Source organism: Centrocercus urophasianus, unplaced genomic scaffold (assembly GCF_019232065.1).
Source record: "Centrocercus urophasianus isolate 14NV4802_14NV808 unplaced genomic scaffold, USGS_Curo_1.0 seq_17, whole genome shotgun sequence".
NCBI classification, from domain to species: Eukaryota; Metazoa; Chordata; class Aves; order Galliformes; family Phasianidae; genus Centrocercus; species Centrocercus urophasianus.
This window is the reverse complement of record NW_024884722.1, coordinates 18,774,239-18,786,684: the sequence shown is the minus strand read 5'-3', so window position 1 is coordinate 18,786,684 and position 12,446 is coordinate 18,774,239. Positions and strand designations below refer to the sequence as shown.

Here is a 12,446-nt window from a genome sequence, read left to right as displayed (position 1 = left end):
CAAATAGTCTTGTGTCAGGAGTGTGCCTGTCTTTGAAGTGGGAGGTTGCAGTTTGACAAAAGCAGAGGGCAAAGGGGAGAAGAGGCAGAGCTGCTATGAGACAGTTGCCAGAATTTAACTCTGCCAATAAGGTCTCTCTGCATTAGCCTTGTTTGGAGGCAGAAAAGCCATTTTTTGGCTCAGAATTTTAAAAAAAATTTCCAAGCCCCAGGCAGTCCAGTGTCAGGAAGAACTCCAGCCCCCAAAAATGCAAGCTGGTTCCATTTTCCTACAGCTGTGAGACTTTGTCAGAGGAATTCCTGGGTACATACAGAAGACAGGGTCACCAGTCCCACTGGAAAAAAATAATAATAAAAGGTCACAAAAGGGATGAGATTCATTTATTGCAGAAGGACATTTTTATTGTGCTTGATCAGAAAAGACACAGTGCCCAGGAATTTGCTCCAGCAGCTGCTGGTCTGCATCAAATCAAAGAATCGTTAAAGTTGGAAGGGACCTTTAGAAGTCGTCTGGTTCAACGCCCCTGCAATGAACAGGAACACCTACAGCACAGCAAGGTTGCTGAGAGTCCCACCCAACCTAACCTTGAATGTCTCCAGCAATAGGGTATCTACCCAGGCAGAGCCAGTTCATGGGATGGGAATGCAGAACAAAAATCAATGGCTACAACACCACTGTCATCACCAGCTTCTGAGCAGGGGAGATCATCCCAAGGAGGATATTGTTTCTCTTTGCAGTAGGCTGCAAAGCAGGGCCTTCCTTCTTCTTTATGTTTCTGCATCCTGCCTACCTTCTTTTTCCTTCTGGTCACAGGTCATCAACTGCCACCAGAAGTGAGTTTTTATAGAGCAACTTTAAAAAAAAGATAGGATGTAATCATCTATCTGAGAACAACCAACAGCTGTGCACTGAATGGCAGAGGAAGGTTTGTAAGCAAAGAAGGAATAATGCAGTTACAAGCTGGGAAACTACTGAACATAAAGAACCACAGATCATTCTTCATGGCAGAAAAGCTTCCCCAATCCCCCCCATCACTAGTAGTAAGAAGCTGGCTTTATTCTGACCCAGCTCAGAGAATAACAATAACAGGCTGAATTGGTCTCGCCAAACTCCATAGCAGCACAAATGGTTTCAGAAACGAAGGAGGTGTTCAGAAGAGTTAGCTCTGCAAGGCCCAACTTCCAGGCACTGGCAGGGCAAGAGAGAAAATGCAAGACTGAAATCACCCCCGGACACATTCAGCTTGTTCAAAGCTTCCAGCAGGGGGATTTATCCAAAGCTTAAAGCAGTTCTCTGCGACTCTTTGTTGCAGGAGTGTAGGTACAAACAAACAGGAGCTGGGACAAAGGGAGTCAACACATATTTTATTAATAAAAAGTTAATCGGCTTAAAGTGTGCAACTAAATAAGCAAAGCTTACATTAAAGTGACCCAGCAAGAAAAAGATGCCATGGAAATAAAGTTATAGGAAATACAATATAGTCTCTATGTTCTTTTGTAATCCAGTGTAATAAATATTCATGACTCCGGGTTAATGGGGTACCCAGCTCGCAGCCATCACAATAGTTTTTTGTTTATTCTCAAGACCATGAACTTTGGAACCATGAACCTGAATTTCAGGACTTTGCATTCATGTACGTTAGCAAGACTTGGGGTAAAGCAGGGGACTGGAGACAAAGCCAGAACCTTGGCTTGTGACAGTGTAAAGGAGGCTGCTGGCAGGTTTTTGATAATGAGTAACAAGAAGCCCACAACGCACTGGCTGGTTTATCTGTCACTCTCTTCATCGTCAGTAACAGAAGCATGCGAGAAGTGGCACCACCTGCAGCACAGCCCCATCATTCTCCTCCAGTCTTTCCAAGACAGGGCTGATTCCTGAGTTTCTCCCTCCAGAGGAAGAACTATCCTCAGGTAAGTCCTCAAGGAAGCAGTGGTTGCCTGTGCCACACAGCAGCATCACATGGCAGGGAGTTCCACTCCTAATGCACAAAGAACAGGTACCCCTAAACACAATCCCTTTAGCCTTCATATTGGCTGAAAAAACATTCTAGCACCCTGTAGGGACTGGTGACCAAGCTCCAGCCAAGCATTTACACTGGAGAGCAAATATCCTTACAAAGTCTCCCTAGCCATTAGTTGCAATTTTGATGATACCTTCTGCTGATACTAACACAGCCAGCTTCACCAGTTTTGCAACGATGGCTTCCAACTCCACTTTCTCCTCCAAAGACAGTCCTTTCCCATTGGCACACATAGACTTTCTATCACTTAATTCAGCTGCAATCTTCCTATTCCACACGCAGACAAAATACCCAAGGGGCTACGAATTACTCTGGGCAAGGAGAAAGCCTGCAAGTCTCTAGTGCATTCTGGACAAGTTCTACCCAAGGCATGGATTCTGGGTCAGCAGCATGTATTTCAGAATGGATGGAAGAAAACGCACAGAAGATAGAACTTCTCTTTCATGGCCTGCTTGCACCTTGTCAGATTCTCACATAAAATACCAGTCACACAGCAGTCTGGGGACTTACATTCAAAAGAGTAATATTAATAAATTAATAGTAACTGCTCTTCATGCATCTTCTTTTAGGCCAACCTGGTCGAGTCTTGCCACAATGAGTGTTATTTCTCCCTTCGGAGGTCCTCATTCTGATCAACTGAATCTCAACAGCAGTAGGGGTTGGCAACATGAAAGCCAAACATTTCTACAGAATATGGCTTCTTGTAACTGCGAAAGCTAAAAAATTAGTAGGAGAAGTGCAAGTATACTTTTGGAAGGGAAACTATTTCTCTAACTAGTTACTGCAAAGATTCAGCTCGGGAGTCAGGGATATAGGTGTGATGTATGCAGGCATAGCAAAAGCATCCAGGACCCAGCAGTCAAAAGTGCCTATGACAAAAAGAGCAGGCATGCTTGATGGTTTGAGGGTCTCTATTTCACACGCAATTACAAACTCCATGGCAAACATTTTGTACCTTTTCCAGGAGATTAATAATTGTTCAATGTAAAAAGAGTGCAAAAGGATAGAAAATGCTCTTTAGTGTCAAGAAAAAATGAGGACAGCCAAGAGGTCTTAGTCCTGATGTCAGTATCTCATCACTAAACAACAGTTTACCTTAACAACAAAGCTTTCCAAGAAAAGGCAGAGCCTTGGCAACTTCAGCAATGGCCTTAGGAGATCCCAGCCTAGGAAACAGAAAAAGAAGAAAAAAAAAAAAAAAAAAAAAAAAACCAAAACACCAACATATCACATATCACCTTGTTACTGAAGCATGACAAAGAAGAGAATATATTGCAGAAGAGGCCAAAGAGGGGAAAAACAGAAATCAATAGGATCTAACAGAGCGTGACAGAAAATCACTTCCCCCATAAAAAGAGGTTACTTGCCAGGTTAATGAATCTTTTCTGTTCTGTACTTAGACACCCAGGAAATGGAAAGGGTCATAGGAGCAGTGTGGGTGGGAATGCAATCCCTAGAACATGCTTTCAAGAACAATCAAAGGTTAGAGATTAAATCCAGGCAGTGTTCAACTGCACAACACATCAGCAGCTTAATACAAGGGCCAGCTGCAGCTCCGAGTGTCATTGAGCAGAACACACTTCCAATATCAACATCACTACAAACAACAGGCTTCTCTTCTGCTGCAAAAGCAACCCCAGAAGGTAAGCATCAAGAACTGGAGTGCCTCTGCCTTCCCAGGTCAGTAGCATCAGCAGGTAAAAACCAAACTGAACTGTAGGTCTCTAATCAGAGTAACTGCAACAGCACTATGAAAAACAGCCCATGCTCAAACTCACACTGTACAAATAAGTCAGAAAGTTCTTGGCCCAGCCACAATTTTTTAAAACTCGCTTTTAGTGAAAGAGATCTGCCTTTCTCTTATCAAGAATGCAGTGGCAGCAGATAAACCGACACAGAAGTATGTGGACAACGGTGGAGGCAAGACTTAGTGGCCACAGAAATCTAAATTAGGCCTCTAAAGTATCAAATATCTTGATTCTGCAAAGCAAGGTGCATCCAACTTAGAGCTGCAATTTCTACTGCCAGGAGCCCTACTAACAGGCTCCATGAATCAGCTGAAAAACTTTGCTGTTTTATCACCGCTCTGTCCTCATCTAGTTTGCGGTAACTATAATAGCCACCCCAGGAATAGTCCTACTTAGCCTCAAGGTACTCAGTAAGGGAAATGGAGGTCCATGATTTCCAGCCATCTCAAGATTCCCTGACTCATAGATCACTGTATTAAGCTTCCCAGTGCCTACTTTCTTCTTAGCTTGGCAGAATCATTTACCAACTGCTGCTTCTCAGTCCAGGGTTTCTTGAGTCCAGCAAAGCTCAGATTTATTTGTTCTGCAGCTACCCAGGCTTTTTCTGGAGCCTCATTTTCTATGCTCTACCCAACATCTATAACAAACACGGGCAATGCACCCAAAAGTTTCCTTTGTTACCTATATTTGGTGCAGCCTCAGGTGCAGAGTTCCTGAGCTGAACATAATTCAAGTCCCCCTTTCATGTTCAAGGAGCTCCATTACAAGCCGCAGAGAAGACTTGATTCTGTCATTTCTGCAGGAGGGAGCTCTGACTTGGCAAAACTAGTGTATCTATTTTATACCTGGGGAAATACAAAGCAAAAACAATCAACACATGCCTTCATCACACAGCCCCCTGCCCACACACACACTGCTGCAGGCAGTTCTCTCCTTCCACAGCAAACACGTGTCACAAGAGCAAGGATCATCTCCTCCATTATGTCTAGCCAGTGCTAGTGGAAGGCAGGGTACATTTTGCACATAATCTTTCTTCTCCAAATTCTGTTTTCTGAAAGCAACAAACCCTCAGCAGGTCTGACCTGAAATCCTGAAATTCAGAATGCAAAACAGTAACCAAAACAGCAAACTTTGGCAAAGTTCAAAGCAAATGAAAACACTGTTGATTAGGAAATGCTACTTATGCAGGCAACGCTATTTAAATTCAAAGTTGTGCAAACGAGACACGGGAGACTGGGAACACCCAGAGCTATGACATGAGAAGTAGAGAAAGTTAATTCTCAGTATTGTCCAGGACTGCATCAATCTGTTTTATAAGTAGGCAAAGGCACTCAGCATTACCCCACATCTAATTCTGAATAAATTGAGGCAAATTACAAAGTTTGCTTGGACTTCTAACACTGGGATGGTTTGCCCTCAAAGTTGTTTGGGATTTGTGGGCTGGGAGGTGAAACAGATGCTTTTTTGCTTGAATGCTGGTATTTGCATGAATACAAAATGCCTTGAGAGGTTACGAATTTTTGTTTCGATCTAAAGCTGAACTATTTCAAGAACCAATAGCAGCTGCCCCTCTCTGACATTTTGTGTTGATCAAACCAGAGGGTGATTTACCATTGGGTTTAGAGTGGACTTCCTTCTCAACACACAGTTAACAGTTTCTTTTCATTCCAAGCTGGGCTGACACAAACTGGCTGAGAAGGAGCAATCAGACATTGACAGTTGTTTAATCAAATGCTTCTTTGCACATTTCAGCAGTTTCTATTGACTGGGACCTTCCTGCTCAGGAAGTGCTAGAGAGGATCTGAACATCAAAGTATACATGCCCAGTGAGATCAGCATTTTTGGGGAGCTCAGCTATAACAAAGGGGATAAAAAGCAGAAGCCCTAAGTATCTGAATCAGAACAATAACAGTTTCTAATCAATCATCCATCCTTTCTGAGCAGTGTAAGCACATTTCAGCACTAGGTGAAAGCAGTTTTGTTGCAGGTTCATAACTGCAATATTCATGGTCCGGGACAAGAAGGCCATTCACTGTCAGAAGTGCCTCCTTTCTTCCAAGGTTGCTTGTCTCTGAAAAGAGCAAAGAAACAAGCTCCTCATCAGGTCAATGTTCTCACCAGTTCCATCACCATTATTTGGTACAGACAGGTCTGGATTTGGATTCACAGAAGCCAGGCCTATCATTTCCCTCCAGTCTCCTGGGGGAAAGGAGATTGGCAAAGCAACCACCTACTACAGCTAACAGCTTTTTCCACAGAATCAGTTCATTAAGGCAACACAGCAGGCAAATGCACAACATAGCACAGGGCTGCGCAGCAGCACAGATTGATGAGAATGTAACAACCCACAGACATCTGGGAGAATAGCAGGAGTTAATGCTGGGACAGGACAGAAGAGAAAGAGCACCTTACACAGACTGAGGAAGAGAGCATCTCAGAACACCTGAGACAGCAGAGTAAGACTTGAGCAAATCCTTCCGGCAGGAACTTAAGAGAGCTTCAGGAGAACAGAGATGGGGAGCACCAGAAATGAAGCTGTAGGAAACAGAGTGAAGCAGACAGAGAGCATGTGGGTCTCTGCAGCTAAGGTAACACAGAGAGGGGAGAAAAAAGAAAATGGATGCATTAGAGAAAGTGCTCCAGAAAATCTAACACATAGGCACACTGTGGCTGCAATTTCCCAAGCAGGAATGCATGAGTCTGATCTGACTACAGTGGGAATTTGTAGTTATATGATTCACCTCATTCAGACCGGGGCAGCAGCTGCTCACCTGGGAAACACCCATGGGCACAGTTTTAGCAGAGAGAAAGAAGTGGCTGATTGAAAAGATGCAGCTAGCTCCAGGGTGAGCCTTCCAGCAAGGCATAAACATTACACAGGAGGTTGGGACAAGAGAAGAATGAAAACTCCAAGCAGGACTGTGAATGTAAAATACAGTTATACAAGTGGGAAGTACCCTAAGCCCAAACTCCTTGCTCTGCGGGCTTTTGAAGCCTGAAGGATATGCAGCATAGTTTTCTAAATTCCTTTGGCTGGGGCTCTTTGACTTACTAATCTCATGCTACAGAACACCTGAGGAATGAGCTATCCTCACTGATCAAGCCTGCACAGGTTATGGTCAAGGGCATGCACCTGTGAACTGCACTAAGACTATAAAGCTCAATAAAAGCTCTAAAAGTTCTTTACAAAGAAGTGTCCATGACAACCAAAACACTTCTTCCCTACTCTACCAGCTTTCTTTCTGGAAATACAACTCCTACTTACAAAGTTTGCCCATCCCTTGTCCTGCCCATTGCTAAATACTAAGTTGTATAGCACTGAGAGTTAAATCTCACTCAGGACAAGTAGACTCAACATATCCCAAGCAATGTCAAAGATCAAGCATGGTTTTTTGGATACCAAGGAAACAGCTAAATGTTGGAAGGACTCCAAACACAGATTTTTATATGTTCCTGTGCCCAACAATCATAAAGTTTTGTCTCAAGTTCACCACACCAATATATTCAGTGACTGGGAATTTCAATAAAGAAAATGATTGGTGGTTAATTTTGCTTCAAGCTGTTACCATCAGTTTGTGTTTGGCTAGGATTATAACAAAGGTCACCTTTTACCTTTCCTTTAAGGCAGAAGTTTCTACCGCAACTCTACTCCACTGCAAAATACAGCCTCCCCAGCTGCAAACAGCAACAACACTGAATGTATATAAAGACAGAATGTCCGCAGTAGCCTTCACCCACCTGTTTCCCCTTTAATTGCTGTCACCTCCCCAAAGCAGGTAAATTAATAGTTTGTTCTCTCATTCTTTCCCAGACCACCCAAAAAGACTCAGTCAACATCCTCCTTGAAGATTTAACCCTTGCTATGACCTACTGGAGAAAAAAATATAAGGGGAACAATTGCTTGAGAGAGCTTGTCGCTTTGTCTGTAAACATCCTACCAACGCTGAGGAACCCACAGGTTGGGTTATATCCCAGGCTCTTACCTCAAAGCACATTTTTAAGTACAAGTAAAGCATGTACATACAAGGAAGTAAGGAGTCAAAAAAAGGAGGAAGGGAACTTTACTTAGTTCATACAGCTGCACATAGCTTCAGGAGGTCAGTATTCAGCTGCCAGTACTGATGCCATCATATTGTCTGCCCCTGGGTAAGTCAGCATCTCCCACTGCCATCTTCTATGACTCAGAGCTGGAAACACCAATAGCTGCACTACAGCTCCACGGTAGCTCGCTTAGACCTTCCGCACCAGCTCAGAGGCTTCAAGGCTTTATAGAAAAATCTTTAAGACACAAATGAGATTCCTCCACAGGAATCTGCAATCGATAAGCAAAGGACAGGTTAGAAAATACTCTGCCATTGCTCAAACCATTGCCCCCTAATAAGAGGCATCTTGCAAGAAGGCAGAAAAGCCCCAGTCAAGAGTCAGGCAGGCCCTCGCAGGGTGTGTGGGCTGGATTCACTGGGTCATCTGCAAAGAGCTTTCAAGCTTCCCTTCTTATGCGATGGATCTGTGCTTCAATGGAGAAAGCTCAAAACCCAAGTAATATTCATGAAAACTAAACTTCACAGATTCCCCCCTTCTTCCAATTCGATTAGCCCCCACACGGCTTTCAGTTCCTAACAGTAACCTCCTCAGCTTCCCAAAGAAATGTCTGCATGTGACTTCTAAGTTTTATACCACAACTCAAGTGAAATTCACTACTGCCTCCAGGACAAAAGGCACTGCCTTTACAGAGGGAGAGCTAGGAGGAACAGAACAAAAGCAAAGCACAATTTGCATCTCCCTGTGGGAAGATCACTCTGAACAGCACTCAGTCAAGGCTTAAGAACTCTGTTGTGGGATGTTTAGAATCTGATGGATCAAACCAGCAGGAAGAGATATACACAGTGCTAGCCTATGACTGGGCAAACAGCATCCATCCTTGAAAGGGCAATGGTTTGGCAGGAATAGTTGCTCTATCACTGCTAGATTTCTTTTCTAACAGCTTTTCAAGTGATAAACAAACAGAAGATAAGGCTACTGTTATACTCTCCCATAGTCCCTGCACACCTACAGCCTCTGTTCTTCCCCTTCCGAGCTCACACCCCAGTTTGCAAAATCCTCAGGGATGGACTCAATTTTCTGGTGCTATCTTCCTGTTTTGCAGCCACCTTGTGCCAGGCTTGGTTTGCTCAGCCGCGAGGAGACTGCAAAGTGCCCTCCTGGTGGCTGCAGCTCCTCACAGGGAGCGGAGGGCAGCGCTGAGCTCTGTTCTGTGTGACAGCGACAGGGCCCAGGGAACGGCATGGAGCTGCGTCAGGGGAGGAGAGCTGGGGGTTACAGAAAAGGTCTGCACCAGAGGGCACCAACAGGCTGCATAGGGCAGTGGGTACAGCTTGAGTGCTGGAATTCAAGGAGCCTTTGGACACTGCTCTCAGACATCAGTTTGAATTTTAGGTGACCCTGTGTGGAGCCAGGGGTTGGACCGTGATCCCCATGGGTCCCGTTCAACTCATAGAACAGCAGATGTTCTATGAACCTACATCTTTAGCTGTACTCTGTGAGCAGCAAATCTATCCTAAGCATAGGGTAGGCTTATGACATTTTCCTACCTATTACAGAGACTATCTGAGAAGGAACCTTTGTACCATTCCCTTTGGAAAGCTCCAGGGACATAACACAACACTGAGCAAAAACCACCTAGCAGAGTCAGCACTGTGATCTCCCCTGGCAACTCAAACCAGCTGTGCAGCCCTGCCTCAGTTCTCCCTTACCATTCATCCAGACATTTCCTGCCCTACCAAAAGGCAAGAAAGCAGCCATGGATTATGAAAAGGAAATAGAGGATGGCTGGATTAAGAGACTAAGTGGCAGTGGAGTTATCATCAGCTGAGTCTTGGTGACTGGACACATTTATACTTGTACCCAGTCATTGCAGTGGCTTAACAGGTTATTGCACTGTGCTGCTGTGTGTCTCACCTTGCTGTTAGATATAATCATACCCTTAGCTAGTGCAACAGAGGGAAACTTGTGCCAGGTTTTTCACTGAGGGCCTAGGAGATGAATCATCAACAGCCTGCACTCACCCTCAGGGCATGAGCTGCAGGGTAAGGAATTGACAGGCTTTCACCTGCCAGATCTGAACACATCACGTCCTTCGAGTCACAGCCATTAGCCTGCAGAAGTGAAGTACATCACTATACTTTTAACAGCTTCGGAAAACATTTAATTAGGAGATGCCTCTGTCTTTGCAATGGGCTAGAGTCTGCATGTAATCTGCAGCCACAGTACCATACACAGGAGGCTGTGTAACTGCGGTGACAGCAAGAATACCACCACAGGTCTCACAGTGTCAGCTTCAAAGACAACCAAAAACTTGCCCTCATAAAGCATATAACATTCGAGCTGTTCAGAGCAGGGTCTGCAATCAGTGCCCTCTTGGTAGTCAAACTTCTAGGCAAACCTTGATGGTGTCTCACTTGTGGAGAAACTCGGGCTCAAAGAAATTAAATAGACTTGTCGATGTTACAGCACATTGGAAACAGAGCTTGACAGATTTCCTACATAATTACTAGACAATTGCCCCTACATAGCCCAACTTAGAGGGCCAACTCTGTTAGAAGCGTCTTCACCACATTCTCGTGTACAGTCTCATTTACAGAGGTGCAGTTCAGTAACTTTGTCAGGACTTCAATACTTTGGGATGATGCTCACAGAGCAGAACCCCTGCTTAGGTCTGTTAAAGGTCTATTATTAGAAGAGGAAGAAGCATGTGAATGAATGGCAGGGAGAGGAGAAGGGGTGATGTCTAACAACTCTAAGTGGTAAAAGTCCTGCTTGCCTTGGTTTTGGGTAGACTTCAAAAACTGGATCTGCTCAGTGCATAGAGACAAGTACATTAAATGTCTTGCAGCCTAAGGTCTCCGCACTTAGTTTAGACTGAAATGGCTCATACGGAGAAAAGATGGCTTAGAGAGCCAGAAAGCACAATGTATCAGGACTGACTGGAAGGATCATACTGCCTACAGAAAAGTAGACTGGAACACAAGAAACACACTAACAAGCCCAGCCTATGAGTGTAAAAGGCTACAACAAAGTAGAAGTACCATCCTCTGCACCATAAGGTCTGGGTGGAAAAGGCAGACCTGAAGTGCAGTACTTGGAGCCCCAGGTTAGGCAACAGGGAAGCCAAAACAGTGGTGGTCTGGGTTGGTTAAGAGCATCCACCAAAGACAGATGTTTGCCAGCACTGTCACGAGCACCAGCCTGGTCTTGAACTGGTCAAGAAGAGTGTGCGTGATCTCCAGGGGTCTTGTCCACTCATTCTCTTCTGTTGGAAAAACACTAGAAAATTATTAGAGACAAATACTGAGAAATGAGAATTGATCTTGACTGAAGAGGATTGACAGGAATAACACACACCAGGTTTATATGCTGATCACAAGAGGAGGTAAGGATGTATGATGAAGGGAGGCTTCAGTGCAGGCTCCTTGTAAAAGCAGAAGTGAGAGGTGGAGAGCCTGGAAATGAGGGAGCTGCAGGAAAAGCAGAGGACCTGCAGCAGAGGCAGGTAATTAACAGGTTGATTTTTTTTTTTTTTTCTCTCTTTTTCTGCCACAGGTTCCCTGAATGATGCTGGTAAGTTAATTAAACTTCATGTCTCCAGGTCTGAATCACAGCCATATCAGTAAAACCTAGCTTTTCTGGAAAGAGAGAGAGGTGAATTCATTTCCAAGTAAGAGGCAGACGCAAAGCCAATAAAAGCATGTATGGGTGGGCTAGGTTTCATAACGAATAAATATATACACATATCACATGTACACACATATACACAAATGGCTTACTGATCAAGGGAACATTTTCTGCAATCAACAGTCTGCAGATAAAAGGGGACTCCAATTAATTTTGGAATAAAACACTCCACTCATAACACAAACTACACACAAGGCCAGCTAAACAATTTGCAATACAGAATAGAGAGAGGAGCTCTGACAGATGTATGGATGGAATTCATCTCTGTGAGCAGACAGAGCTGCAAACACCTTGAAAGCAGTCAGAATACAACTGGCAAAAAGGGAAGCTGTCATTTAGTGAAAGCCTAGGGACCAGGAACACCGCACGTGAAGAAAGTCCCCCTTATAGCACCAAGAAAACAAGACTTTGCACAAAGTTATCTGTAAATGGAGTACGGTTAACAAGATATTGATTACAGATTTCCTAGCAGACAAGCCATTCACAAGATCAAACATCAGCTGATTGCCAGAACCAAAAGGAATAACGATCACATTAAGAGCATGACCCAGTTTTCCAAAGAGAAAATCTGAGTTGATATTCCCTGCAAACTGAGATACAAGTGATGACAGAAGCTCTTGAAGAAATCAAAACATTTAAGATGAGTTAGCATACGCTCAGAAACAACCCGACACAATCCAATGCAGGAATGAAAAAACTCTGAGAGAGCAACGAAGGCAGCAAGAGAAGACTTGCTAGAGAGTAGACAGTAACTTTGACACAGGCAGATAGGCGGGGAGGTTTGGCTGATGGCTGAAGCCGGAGCTGGCGCTGCTTTCACCGGCTCTGATCCTCCTTCCCCTCCCCGTGAGCGGGGAGCGCCAGGAGAGCCAGAGCGGCGGCAGGCAGAGCTGGGGATGGAGGCAGAGCTGGGGATGGAGGCAGAGCTGGGGATGGAGGCAGAGCTG

The 12,446-nt window shown here is 44.4% G+C and overlaps 1 protein-coding gene across 3 annotated transcripts in view; it reads right to left on the bottom strand.

Moving 5' to 3' along the window:
• The window catches only part of TLL2 (tolloid like 2), a 94,499-nt gene that overhangs the window by 81,356 nt on the left and 697 nt on the right, over positions 1 to 12,446 (bottom strand). The window lies entirely within an intron of this gene.